This window comes from Moschus berezovskii, chromosome 10, assembly GCF_049115385.1.
Source record: "Moschus berezovskii isolate FMDL1 chromosome 10, NW_MosBer_1.0, whole genome shotgun sequence".
Lineage (NCBI taxonomy): Eukaryota > Metazoa > Chordata > Mammalia > Artiodactyla > Moschidae > Moschus > Moschus berezovskii.
In genome coordinates, this window is record NC_142469.1 from 45,094,482 (window position 1) to 45,109,117 (window position 14,636).

Below are 14,636 nucleotides of genomic sequence, written 5' to 3' on the forward strand. Positions count from 1 at the left end.
AAGGACACAGTGCTGCTTCTTTCTCCTTACTCTTGCCCACATTAGCTTTTTTTCCGTTTATCTAATTGACAGGCAGATGATATTCAGCTTTTATTTAATTGTTATTATTTTATAACCAGAGAGATTGAATGTCTTCATTTGTGTATTGGTTCTGTGCATTCATCTTTGGAGTATTTTGTCCTTTTTTCCAACAGGCAGTGTTGTATGGTGATTCCAATTGAGCTTTGAAGTTTTATCTGAATTCATAATCCCTGTTATACCATTTATTAGCTGCATGACTTGGGCAAATTAACTCTATATCTTAGTTTCCTCATATATAAAGTGGGGAGTATAGTAGTCCTTAGCTCCTAGGATTGTTATGGGGATTGCATGACAGGTAAAGTGCTTGCATCATTGTCTGACAGGTAAGCACTGCTACTAATCGTTGCATACTTGTGTATTTCTATAGGATAGGTATAGAAAAGGAGTGTTTAAAAGTAGATATCACCAAATCACTGTCCTAAAAAGTTGTTTGTTCTGTACCCCAAACAGCATAATAGTGTTTTTAGAATCATATCAGTATTATGATTGTATCCAAGCTCTCTGTTTCAGTGAACTGTTTCTGTATTCATCTGTATTCTGGAGAAATCAAAAGATTTGTATACAAAAGTGTGTGCTTTTCTAACTTTTTATTGAAAAATTTCTAACGTGGAAAAGCTTGAAGGCCTGATTCTGTGATCACCTGTATATCCACTCTCTACATCAGGACTTAGCAATTTTTTTTCCATAAAGGGTCAGATATTTGCTGTACTTCTGTAAAGGGCCAGTAAATATTTTAGGCTTTGGAAGTCACATGGTCTCTGTTACAACTATTTAATTGTGTAGCTGTAGAGAAAAAGCAGCTGTAGACAACAGGTGAATGAATGGGCATGGCAGTATTCTAGTAGGTTTAGTCACAAAAACAGGCTCAGCTGGATTTGGCTTGGGCTGTGGTTTGCCATCCTCAGGTCCAGATTAAATCGTTAACAGATCGCTGTATTTGCTTTGTCTATAAATATGTTGGTACATACTTAAATATTTTTTCTGAACCACTTGAAAGTAAGTTGCAATCATCATGCACTATACCCTTTAGTATTTTAACATGCATCTCTTAAACACATTCTTCTACATAGCCATAATTCCATTATTATAGCTAAGAGCCTGTTCATAAAACTTGTATAATGTAGCACAAAAAGTATGAAAATCCTTAGATTTGCTCCTTAGCTCCTGCAGCCTATTAAGCTTTGTTTGTCTTCACCCCTCTTTCCCTAACTTTTCTTCATTTATTTCTCTACGTATAAATGTGTATTGGGTAATGCTGTTTGCTGGTTTCGTTTGACCCAATTACACAATCAAATGAAAGGAATGTCTTCTTTTTTTTTCTTTCATGTGTTTGGTTTATATTTTTAAAAATCTGGATTGTGTCTGTATTTTATGTGGTTTGAAAGGGAATTATATGTAATTTATAATTAGAAGAAGAGATCTCATTAAGTTACATACAGTCTCTGTAATTTCCATATGGTTGTTTGTACTTGTTTACATAGTAGAAGAAACTGAAGGAAGGTAAACCCAATTATGTGCTTTGAAAAAGTGGCCAACTTTTGAATTTTCATGTTAAAAGAAGGAGGGAAATAATATAAATACTTGTACTATTTTCCAGTTTAACTTGATTATGCCTTTACTTGATGAAGATTTATAACACTTGAGATATAGTTGTTCCACTCTGCAAGAAGTTGTGCTGCAAATTTATCCAGGGTATTTGATCTGTTTTTCTCTACTCTTCAATCCCCCTACCCAAATTTAGCACTCTGCATTGTGCCTCTTCCCGTGTCATCTCTTAGACTATGGATGCAAAGTGCCGTCTTATTTATCCTTCTAAAAACAGCAATTTCTTTCTGGTTAGAAGGAAAGAATTTAGTGTGTTGGAACAACTGTGGAACTGTAGGCTACAGTTAGAAATGAGGTGCACAATGAGGTAAATAAACCTGTGTTTTCTTTAATGACATAACTATTGGTGGGCGCTTCCTGATGGGAGGGACTGGCTGTGGGGAAAACTGGGTCTTGCTCTGTGGGCAAGGCCATGCTCAGTAATTTAAATTTAAAGATTTAAATTGGATTAAATCTTTAATCCAATTTCTGCTGATGGGTGGTGCTGTGTTCCCTCCCTGAGGCCAAATGGTAGGGGTAATGGCAACCTTTGGCATTGCCTTTCTTTGGGATTGGAATGAAGACTGACCTTTTCCAGTCCTGTGGCCATTGCTGAGTTTTCCAAATTTGCTGGCATATTGAGTGCAGCACTTTCACAGCATCATCTTTCAGGATTTGAAAGAGCTCAATTGGAATTCCATCACCTCCACTAGCTTTGTTCGTCGTGATGCTCTCTAAGGCCCACTTGACTTCACATTCCAAGATGTCTGGTTCCAGGTGAGTGATCACGCCATCGTGATTATCTTCGTCGTGACGATCTTTTTTGTACAGTTCTTCTGTGTATTCTTGCCACCTCTTCTTAATATCTTCTGCTTCTGTTAGGTCCATACCATTTCTGTCCTTTATTGAGCCCATCTTTGCATGAAATGTTCCCTTGATATCTCTAATTTTCTTGAAAAGATCTCTTGTTTTTCCTATTCTGTTGTTTTCCTCTATTTCTTTGCATTGATCGCTGAGGAAGGCTTTCTTATCTCTCCTTGCTATTCTTTGGAACTCTGCATTCAGATGCTTATATCTTTCCTTTTCTCCTTTGCTTTTTGCTTCTCTTCTTTTCACAGCTATTTGTAAGGCCTCCTCAGACAGCCATTTTGCTTTTTTGCATTTCTTTTCCATGGGGATGGTCTTGGTCTTCATTCCAATGCCAAAGAATGCTCAAACTACCGCACAGTTGCACTCATCTCACACGCTAGTAAAGTCATGCTCAAAATTCTCCAAGCTAGGCTTCAGCAATATGTGAACCGTGAATTTCCAGATGTTCAAGCAGGTTTTAGAAAAGGCAGAGGCACCAGAGATCAAATTGCCAACATCCGCTGGATCATGGAGAAAGCAAGAGAGTTCCAGAAAAGCATCTATTTCTGCTTCATTGACTATGCCAAGGCCTTTGACTGTGTGGATCACAATAAACTGTGGAACATTCTGAAAGAGATGGGAATCCCAGACTACCTGACCTGCCTCTTGAGAAACCTGTATGCAGGTCAGGAAGCAACAGTTAGAACTGGACATGGAACAACAGACTGGCTCCAAATACGAAAGGGAGTACGTCAAGGTTGTATATTGTCACCCTGCTTATTTAATTTATATGCAGAGTACATCATGAGGAATGCTGGGCTGGAGGAAGCACAAGCTGGAATCAAGATTGCCGGGAGAAATATCAATAACCTCAGATATGCAGATGACACCACCCTTATGGCAGAAAGTGAAGAGGAACTCAGGGGCCTCTTGATGAAAGTGAAAGAGGAGAGTGAAAAGGTTGGCTTGAAGCTCAACATTCAGAAAACGAAGATCATGGCATCTGGTCCCATCACTTCTTGGGAAATAGATGGGGAAACAGTGGAAACCGTGTCAGACTTTATTTTTTTGGGCTCCAAAATCACTGTGGATGCTGATTGCAACCATGAAATTAAAAGATGCTTGCTCCTTGGAAGGAAAGTTATGACCAGCCTAGATAGCATATTAAAGAGCCGGGACATTACCTTGCCAACCAAGGTCCATCTAGTCAAGGCTATGGTTTTTCCCGTGGTCATGTATGGATGTGAGAGTTGGACTGTGAGGAAGGCTGATGGCCGAAGAATTGATGCTTTTGAACTGTGGTGCTGGAGAAGACTCTTGAGAGTCCCTTGGACTGCAAGGAGATCCAACCAGTCCATTCTAGAGGAGATCAGCCCTCGGTGTTCATTGGAAGGACTTATGCTAAAGCTGAAGCTCCAATACTTTGGCCACCTCATGCGACGAGTTGACTCACTGGAAAAGACTCTGATGCTGGGAACGATTGGGGGTAGGAGGAGACGGGGAAGACAGAGAATGAGATGGCTGGATGGCATCACCGACTCGATGGACATGAGTTTGAGTGAACTCCAGGAGTTGGTGATGGACAGGGAGGCCTGGCGTGCTGCGGTTCATGGGGTCGCTAAGAGTCGGACACGACTGAGCAACTGAACTGAATGGCAACCTTCTTCAAAAGGACTTATGCCAGTCAGTGTCCCTGACCCCACAGCAGGCCACTGTTGACTCATGCCTCTGCCAGAGACTCCCAAACACTCACAGGAAAGTCTGGGTCAGTCTCTTGTGGGGTCACTGCTCCTTTCTCCTGGGTCCTGGTGCGTAGAAAGTTTTGTTTGTGCCATTACTTCACCTGAAAGGTCTGTAGTCAAAGCGATGGTTTTTCTAGTAGTCGTGTATAGATGTGAGAGTTGGACCATAAAGAAGGCTGAGCACCGAAGAATTGATGACTTTGAATTTTAGTGCTGAAGAAGACTCTTGTGAGTCCCTTGGACAGCAAGGAGATCCAACCAGTCAGTCCTAAAGGAAATCAACCCTGAAAATTCATTGGAAGGATTGATGCTGAAGCTGAAAGTCCGATACTTTGGCCACCTGATGGGAAGAGCCTACTCACTGGAAAAGACCCTGATGCTTTGAAAGATAGAAGGCAGGAGGAGAAGGGGACAACAGAGGATGAGATGGTTGGATGGCATCACCGACTCAATGGACATGAATTTGAGCAAGCTCCAGGAGATGGTGAAGGGCAGGGAAGCCTGGTGTGCTGCAGTCCATGGGGTTACAAAGAGTCAGACGTGACTGAGTGACTGAACAACAAAATTAGTGCGAGGCAGTTTGATTTTTAGGAACAGACTCGAGATTACTGTTACATTTCTGTATTCCAAATGGAGGATGCTTCCTCTGTGTATAAAATTAGGATATCAAGGAACATAACAACAAGTAATTCAGGATGGCTAAAGTATTCAGTATGTACTAGGGATGGAGGTTAGAAATATGTCGGAGAAAGGCAGAGCAGGATTATCCTGTGCCTGGCTCAAGAACGTGGCCTTTAACCTTATGTTAAAGTGGGATATTGGATTCCAAATGGAGTAGACTTTAATAGTTCCCCCAAATGGAAATAATAAATTTTTTTTCTGACTGTAAAAGGGACACTTGCTTGTTATAAAATGCAAACAAATAACACAGAAATGTAGGCATTCACTAGAGATAACCATTGCTGACAGTTGGGTATGTAGCCTCGTTGAATGGAAATTCATGATTAGTTTTGCAGCAGTGTGGATGGTGGAGAGGACAGGAGTGGGAGGAGAGTGAAACAGGAGGCTATTAGGGAGTTCCAGGTGAATGAGACGTGAGGAGGACCTGCTTCTTAGAGGCAGCCGTGGGGTAGAAGGAGGGTAATGCTGCATTTGCAGCTCTGGATGGACCTGGAGATGGTCATACTCAGTGAGTGAACTCGGTCAGACAGAGAAAGGTAAACACCACATGATACTGCTTATATGCTGAATCTAAAAAAAATAATACAAATGAACTTCTTTGCAAAACAAATAGACTCATAGGTTTAGAAAACAAACTTAAGGTTACCAAAGGGGAGAAATGGGGATGGGGAGGGATAAATTAGGTGTTTGGGACTGACATGTATTAACTACAGTATTTAAGAGAGATAACCAACAAGGACCTACTAGCATGGATAACTCTGCTCAGTATTCTGTAATAACCTAAATGGGAAAAGAATTTGAAAAAGAATAGATACATGTATATGTAAAACTGAGTCACCTTGCTGTACACCTGAAACACAACACTGTAACTCAATTATAGTCCAGTATAAAAGAAACATTTTTTAAAAAGGGACAAAGCTAGGAGGAAGGTAAAAAAATATTTAGAGGAGAGGTGGGATTCAGTGATCAGTTGGATGAGTGGGGTGGGGAGTCTTCATACTCCCAGAATGGCCAGGAAGGTAGCTGAGTGGATTGCCAGAACTTTGGTTCCAAATTGCAGGGTCATTGAGGTGGTATAAAAGGAAAAATAGCAGTTTTTCCATCTGCATAATTCCAGGGTGGAAAGTGTATCTTTTGTTCTTATTTTCTTCTTGTAGTTACAGGTTTGTTTAGAAAGGAAGTGTAAAAGTAAGAATTCTGTTTTGACAAATATGAGCTATCATATCCTTTTCTCTTAATTGTGTTTTTCCCTTGAATTATTAATAGTTGAGGATAGGCGTTTCCTTTAAGAAGTTGCTTCTGTTTTGGTGTGTAACTGTAGCATTAGCTTTTATATTTCACAGATTCCTGTTGGAATCTTTCAGTTTTAATTCTGAGGAATTGGAATCGGAGTGCGGTAAGAGAGGCATCATGACTGTCTTGGTCGTGAAGATCTTTTTTGTACAGTTCTTCTGTGTATTCTTGCCACCTCTTCTTAATATCTTCGCTTCTGTTAGGTCCGCACTATTTCTGTCCTTTATCAAGCCCATCTTTGCATGAAATGTTCCCTTGGTATCTCTAATTTTCTTGAAGAGATCGCTTTCCTTTTCTGTTGTTTTCCTCTTATTTCTTTGCATTGATCGCTGAGGAAGGCTTTCTTATCTCTCCTTGCTATTCTTTGGAACTCTGCATTCAGATGCTTATATCTTTCCTTTTCTCCTTTGCTTTTCGCTTCTCTTCTTTTCACAGCTATTTGTAAGGCCTCCTCAGACAGCCACTTTACTTTTTTGCATTTCTTTTCCATGGGGATGGTCTTGGTCCCTGTCTCCTGTACAATGTCATGAACCTCTGTCCATAGTTCACCAGGCACTCTATCTATCAGATCTAGTCCCTTAAATCTATTTCTCACTTACACTGTATAATCATATGTATATGGTATATGTACCAGGTATATGGTACATGTGCAACAAAAAGGATTGAGAATAGATTTAGGGAGACCAATTTAATGTAATACCTAAGTAGTAGTACATGTATAATGTCTTACAAAAGAGATTTGGCTGACATTCTTAAAATATGAGAATGTAATCTTTAAGCTCTTCTGCTGGGAAATCTCTAGGATTTAAACTGTTATTTTGTTACAAGAACTCTTAAATTCTTGGAGCAAAAAAATTATGCTTTATTTATTTTAACCTTTTAGTTAAAATGTTTCTTTTTCCAATTAAACATTTAGTAAAATTAAGTTGCAACGAAAACAATTAAATACTTAGGAATATATCTACCTAAGGAAACAAAAGACTTGTACATAGAAAACTATAAAACACTAGTGAAAGTAATCAAAGAGGACACTAATAGATGGAGAAATATACCGTGTTCGTGGATTGGAAGAATAAATATTGTAAAAATGAGTATACTACCCAAAGTAATTTATACATTCAATGCAATCCCTATCAAGCTACCAACAATATTTTTCACAGAACTAGAACAAATAATCTCACAATTTGTATGGAAATACAAAAAACCTCGAATAGCTAAAGCAATTTTGAGGAAGAAGAATGGAACTGGGGGAATTAACCTGCCAGACTTCAGGCTCTACTACAAAGCCACAGTCATCAAGACAGTATGGTACTGGCATAAAGACAGAAATATAGATCAATGGAACAAAATAGAAAGCCCAGAGATAAACCCACGCTCCTATGGACACCTTATCTTCGACAAAGGAGGCAAGAATATAAAATGGAGAAAAGACAGTCTCTTTAACAAGTGGTGCTGGGAAAACTGGTCAGCCACTTGTAAAAGAATGAAACTAGAACACTTCCTAACACCATACACCAAAATAAACTCAAAATGGATTAAAGATCTAAATGTAAGACCAGAAACTATAAAACTCCTAGAGGAGAACGTAGGCAAAACACTCTCCGACATAAATCACAGCAGGATCCTCCAAGACCCACCTCCCAGAATATTGGAAATAAAAGCAAAAATAAACAAATGGGACCTAATTAAAATCAAAAGCTTCTGCACAGCAAAGGAAACTCTAAGCAAGGTGAAAAGACAGCCTTCAGAATGGGAGAAAATAATAGCAAATGAAGCAACTGATAAAGGATTAATCTCCAAATTATACAAGCAGCTCCTGCAGCTTAATTCCAGAAAACTAAGTGACCCAATCAAAAAATGGGCCAAAGAACTAAACAGACATTTCTCCAAAGAAGACATAAAGATGGCTAACAAACACATGAAAAAATGCTCAACATCCCTCATCATCAGAGAAATGCAAATCAAAACCACGATGAGATACCATTTCACACCAGTCAGAATGGCTGCTATCCAAAAGTCTACATGCAATAAATGCTGGAGAGGGTGTGGAGAGAAGGGAACCCTCTTACACTGTTGGTGGGAATGCAAACTAGTACAGCCACTATGGAGAACAGTGTGGAGATTCCTCAGAAAACTGGAAATAGAACTGCCATATGATCCAGCAATCGCACTCCTGGGCATACACACCGAGGAAACCAGAATTGAAAGAGACACATGTACTCCAATGTTCATTGCAGCACTGTTTATAATAGCCAGGACATGGAAGCAATCTAGATGTCCATCTGCAGATGAATGGATAAGAAAGCTTTGGTACATATACACAATGGAGTATTTCTCAGCCATCAAAAAGAATGCATTTGAATCAGTTTTAATGAGGTGGATGAAATTGGAGCCAATTATACAGAGTGAAGTAAGCCAGAAAGAAGAACATCAATACTGTATATTAACGCATATATATGGAATTTAGAAAAATGGTAACCTGAACCCTGTATAAGAGACTGCAAAAGAGACATAGGCATTTAGAACAGTCTTTGGAAAAAAAAAAAAAAAATTAAGTTGTTGCTTAGTCACTAAGTTGTGTCTGACTCTTTTGAGACCCCATGAACTGTAGCCTCCCAGGTTCCTCTGTCCATGGGATTTTCCAGGCAAGAATACTACAGTGGGTTGCCATTTCCTTCTTCAGGGGATCTTCCCAGACCAGGGATCGAACCCGCATCTCTTGAATTGGTAGGCAGATTCTTTACCAATGAGCCACCAAGGAGTACTGAGGACAATTAACATTGGTAAGCATGGCCTGATACCAATGCCCCTGATGGCCATGCTTACCAGTGTTAATCGTCCTCAGTACTCCTTGGTGGCTCATTGGTAAAGAATCTGCCTACCAATTCAAACTTTTCTCAACCATATAGCAATACATTAAAAAGGGATTTACATTAGTTTTTCTGGAAGATGAAATAACACATAATTTTTTTATACATATCTTTTTGGATGTTATACAATTAGCATTTATTACTGTTTTAAAGAATTGTGATGACATACGTACATATAAAATCAAATTTACCATTTTAATCTTTTTAAGTATACAGTGATGTTGAATACATTGTTTGTGCCACCATCACTTCCATCTATCCACAAAATTCTTTGCATCTTGTAAAAACTGAAACCCTATACCAAAGAATAACTCCCCAACTTTTCCCTTTACCCAACCTATAGCAAACACTATCCTACTTTCCTGCATTGACAGGTGGATTCTTTACCAATGAGCTACCTGGGAAGCCCCTACTTTCTATCTTTATGAATTGGACTATCTCAGGTACCTCTATAAGAAGGATCATGCAGTATTTGTACTTTTGGGACTTCCCTATTTTATCTAGCATAATGTCCTCAAGATTATTCTATGTTGTAGTAATATGCAGGCTTTTCTTCTTTTTCAAGGCTGATTACGCTCCATTGTGTGTGTGTGTGTGTGTGTGTGTGTGTGTGTGTGTATTGTTTATCCATTTATCTGTCAGTGAAGAGTTGAGTGACTTCCACCTTTTGGCTATTGTGAATTCTGTAATGAGCATGAGTGTACAGATATTTCTTTGAGAATCCTCACTTTTAAATCTTTTGGCTGTATACCCAAAAGTGGAATTTCTGAATAATAATTCTATTTTTAATTTTTTAAGCATTGCCATACTGTTTTCTATAGCAACTGCACCATTTTACATTCTTACCAACAGTACACAGGGGTTCCAGTTTCTTCACATCCTTGCCAACACTTGTTTTAGTCCTTGAATTTTTTTTTTTTTATAGTATTAATAGCTGTCCTAATGTGTATGTGTTAGTATCCATTGTATTGAATTTTTTTTGAAGGTTTAAAAATATTAGAGTGAGTTTAGTGTAATCACATGGCAGTAAGTCTTAATAAATGGAATCACTCAATTTTGCTACTCTAATAAAAATATTATTTGAATGTTATTTGGATATATGTTCTTCAGTCTTTTTCAGGCCTTTAAATTTTTTTTGAATTTTTTCTTTTGGTTTTATGTTGTAAGCATTTCTCATTTTTTAAACATGTTTTGTACAACCATCATTTGAGTTTTAATTTTCCAAGGAAATGTTGCAAATGCAACATGATTGAATACTTAACATTTTGTAATTGTTTTTTACATATAGCTAAGTGCTTGGTTCGGAGAAGGCAATGGCAAGCCACTCTAGTACTCTTGCCTGGAAAATCCCATGGATGGAGGAGCCTGGTAGGCTGCAGTCCTTGGGGTCGCTAAGGGTTGGACACGACTGAGCGACTTCACTTTCATTTTTCACTTTCACACATTGGCGAAGGAAATGGCAGCCCGCTCCGGTGTTCTTGCCTGGAGAATCCCAGGGACGGGGGAGCCTGGTGGGCTTCCGTCTATGGGGTTACACAGAGTTGGACACGACTGAAGTGACTTAGCAGCAGCAAGTGCCTGGTTTGTGTGATTTTAATTTCATAGACAACTGAATGATATAGCGACTAAAAGTATAGTCTAGAAGTAGACAGTCTGGGTTTGAATTGCAGGTCTGCCACTTCAGGCTATGTGCATTTAGGCAAGTTTCTTAAGCTCCCTGTGTCTCAATTTCTTCATCTGTTAAGTGAGGATAATAACAGAACTTATCTCAAAGTTGTGAAGACCAAATGAGTTAGTACTTGTAGAGCTTTAGGACAGTGACTAGCTCATCATACATCCTATATAAGCCTTTTCTGCATAATTGTTTTATTAGGTGAGATCTTATCTCTTTGACTTTTAGAAAATATATGCGATATACAAGAAGCACTGTGTCTTAGGTCTTTGGTTTAAAATGTCACAAGCACTAACTTAGAGGAGGGTGTAGTCTATAAGGTTGTTTGGGGAGTTAAGAGAAGGTACATCTGAGGCAGATAGTGCTTGGCAAATTGCTGAATTAGTAATATGATATAACCATCTTTTGGGAACTGTGACCTTCTGGCAGACATTTAGCCTTGTCAACTACTCTAGGCTCTTTTGACCATCTCAGCCCTTTTGCTTTGCTTCTTTGGGTTTCCTCACCCACACAGCCCCCAGATTTCTTGGCTTGGCACGTTATGTTTCCTCTGTTGTTGTTTAGTCGCTAGGTCGTGTCTGACTCTTTCGTGACCCCATGCACTGTAGCCTGCCAGGCTCCTCTGTCCCTGGGATTTCCCAGGCAAGAACACTGGAGTGGGTTGCTATTTCTTTTTCCAGATATTCCCTATGTTTCTTAGTTAACAACTTTTGTTGTTAATTTATGTCAAATGCACTTGATGTAAAATTTTTTCAAAATATAACATTCTGTGATTATAATACCACATTTCATTTGATAGTATAAGTCTGAGAGAGTAAAGTCAGTACAAGTTGGAGAGGTAAAGTCCTCACTGAACAACTCTCGTTCTATGAGAGATTAAGTGACCTATCTGATGTCACAAAGCAGTTAAGTGATTTAGCTGGAACTTGAATTCAAGCCACCTGACCTCAAGGCAGTGTTTCTTTCTTCACATATTATCATGTTTTAAAATAATACTTTACTTTCTTTCCTAATTATTTGATGATATTTTAAAGGATTTTTCAATATTACATAAAGATAATATGCCTCCCTCTTTTAAATTTAATAGCTCATAAAATTTATCTGACTCCTTTTCTCATATACCAGCTGCACTTTGTAGTCCTTAAGCCCAGTATCCGTAAAGAATGAAACGAAATCTGAGATCTATGTATTTTACCTGATTAAGTTCTTAATCTTTTACATGAATGTTTTCTGAAAAGAGTTTCATGTTTCGTGCTTATATTTATTTTATACTATTCGAACAAGGTAGATTTCCCCCATACTGCCTAGCATATGTAGTATCTGGCTCATTTCAACATTGCTGTCAGACTTAAATTAAATCTTGGCATTAGAGTATCTTTACAGTTCTACTTTTCCCCTTCCCCCTCTGCAGGTCTGTTTTTAATTATTTTTCTCCTATATTCCGAACAGTCTCTGATTCTAAGAATGTACCTTGAGCTGTCAAGTCTATCATAGTTCATTATGTGAAGTATATTTTTCTACTTAATTTCTTATATATTCCTTATATTGGCTCTCTCACGTGATTTTAAAAATTTGTTAGGATTTTCAATAGTGTAAATCGCCTATATTGGTGAGAATTATAATTAGTTAACTTTTGAATTACAAATTCACCTTTTAGAATTATAATTAGTTAACTTTTGTTTTTTTCCCCACATAATTATTTGTGTAATATATAATAAACTCTGAATGATATCAATATGTTATTGATTTATTCATTGTCAAATCCCAAATCTGGTTTCCTTGGCAGATATATAGACTTGTGGTAGGCGTTTGGCATTTTGTGTTTTGGGCAGTGTAACTTTAAATCTACATAAACTTCTCTGCCTTTTGCCTCTGCTGTGTTCATAGATTCCAGGAGGGCTTCGTGTATGGACCTCAAGCGTTGGAGGTAGCAGACTTTTCAGCAGAAGGTAAAGCAGAGTGTTGCCTTCTGGTGTCATTGTGTGTGTGCTGGGGTGGGCATGTGACAGGTGAGAGCTTTGCACAAATGTCATCACAATATAATTTATAATGGTGCTTTTCACAAAATGTAAAACCAAGCTAATACTTGGAAATTTTATTCAGTATTACTAAAATCCATAAAAAGTAGAAAACTTTGAATAGAACTCCAGACAAAATTTCAGTCCCTCTGCTGTTAACCAAAGAGTAAGAGTAAAAGGAAAATGTATACTGCATACTATCTAACTTTCTCAGACTTAGTTTTACTATGATTTCTTCCTGGGAAGGTATCCAAATCATTATTCATATGCTGTATTCTTCCTTGCTGCTCCTTTTACTGAAAGATTGCTTCACAGTAAATAGGCAGCCTCATTGGTGACTCATGACTGGAGGACAGACATTTTTGCTCTAGGTCCCATGTGCCAAAAATGTTTGTTTCTAATATGCTAATTACCTCTCTTCAGAACTTGTTAATATACTCTTCTCTCAAGTTAGTTCTTGTTTCAGTAGAGAAACAAACACATCCCACTCATTTGTAAAGTATGTTTTTATGGAGATCTTAATGAGTTATTTTTAAGAAGATTTAAAAAAAAATACAAATATTTTGCCATTTAGGTGCTAGATATTATAGATATTACTTTCTTTGAATTTATGAAACCATTTATGAATTTTATTCAGATGATACTTAAGTGCAGCTTTTTTTTTTAAGACCTATAGCAGCTAACAGTGTTGCATTCTTAAACTTAATACGTTTTTAGATAGATTCCTAATGGGAATTAGAGGAATGGTTTTCTTATGTCTTCCTGAAATTGTGGCTGCATCTTATACTGTATATTAAGGACATACACCTTATGTGATATAGGGTATTTATTAAATATCTACTCTGTGCCCTACACAGAGTCATTCCATTGTATAGTCAACTTAGTTTCACTATTTAATTTTTTCCTATTCAGAGCTACTGCTTTCCTTAACTAGAGGAGTTTCAGGCTGTTTATTGAGGTTAGCTGCAATTTTACCACTTAAGCCCTTTCTCCTTTCTTTGGTTCTGTTCACTGGCCATTTGGAGGATATTTCGTATTTACCAACAGTAGATTGGAAGTAATTTCTTGAAGGCCCTTTCATACTTCATTTTTAGGCTAGTCTGCTGTTTTCACTGCTGTTGAGTTATGTAGCCTTCTATTTGTTGAGCTAATCTTTCTGTGGTATATTTTGTTATCAGTTGAGTATCTCAATAGATTTTCTAGTCACTAACATAGAAGAGATAAAGTAAACTGCTCATATCAAGGCACAGAAAGACTCTTCCCCAGGTCCTCATCCCCAAAACTTATGTGAGAAGGACCTTGTGATGAAATGGTTACAAAAGTTGTTTCTCAAAGATAATTTATTTTTTAGAGCTGTTTTAGGTTTACGGAAAGATTGAGTGGAAAGTAAAGAGAGTTCCCATATGACCCCTCTCCACCTCAGCCTCATTCTCCCCACCGCCATCTCCCTGCGGCTAGCATCTGGCTTTGGTGCTGTGTTTGCTGCAACTGAACCAGGACTGTTACATTATTATTAACTAGTCCATAGTTTTACCTTAAAGTTCATGCTTTGTGTTGTATATTCTATAGGTTTGACAGATATATGACATGTATCAACCATTACAGTGTCATGCAGAATAATTTTACTGCTCTAAACGTACACTGTGTTATAGGAGAATGGGGTACAAGAGGATGGTCATGTCACAAGTCTTGGGCAAGTACCTGGAACGGGCAGCCTAGTGAGAGTCCTTGGCATTGCACAGGAAAGAATTCAAGCCATAGTAAAGAGAACACATTTATTTAGATACATATTCCACAGGCACAATGTGAATGTCTTAGAAGGCAAGAGTGGCCCCTCACTGTGGGG

General features: G+C 38.1%; 1 protein-coding gene across 4 annotated transcripts in view; it reads left to right on the top strand.

The window, feature by feature from the left end:
- Nucleotides 1-14,636, top strand: part of CDK19 (cyclin dependent kinase 19) — a 177,833-nt gene that overhangs the window by 27,525 nt on the left and 135,672 nt on the right. For 2 of the 4 annotated variants that reach the window (XM_055433868.2, XM_055433867.2), the window contains exon 2: nt 12,660-12,721. The exons of the other annotated variants lie outside the window; for them this stretch is intronic. The gene's annotated coding sequence lies outside the window, so the exon portion shown is untranslated. The remainder of the gene's footprint in view (nt 1-12,659; nt 12,722-14,636) is intronic. 4 annotated transcript variants of the gene reach the window in all.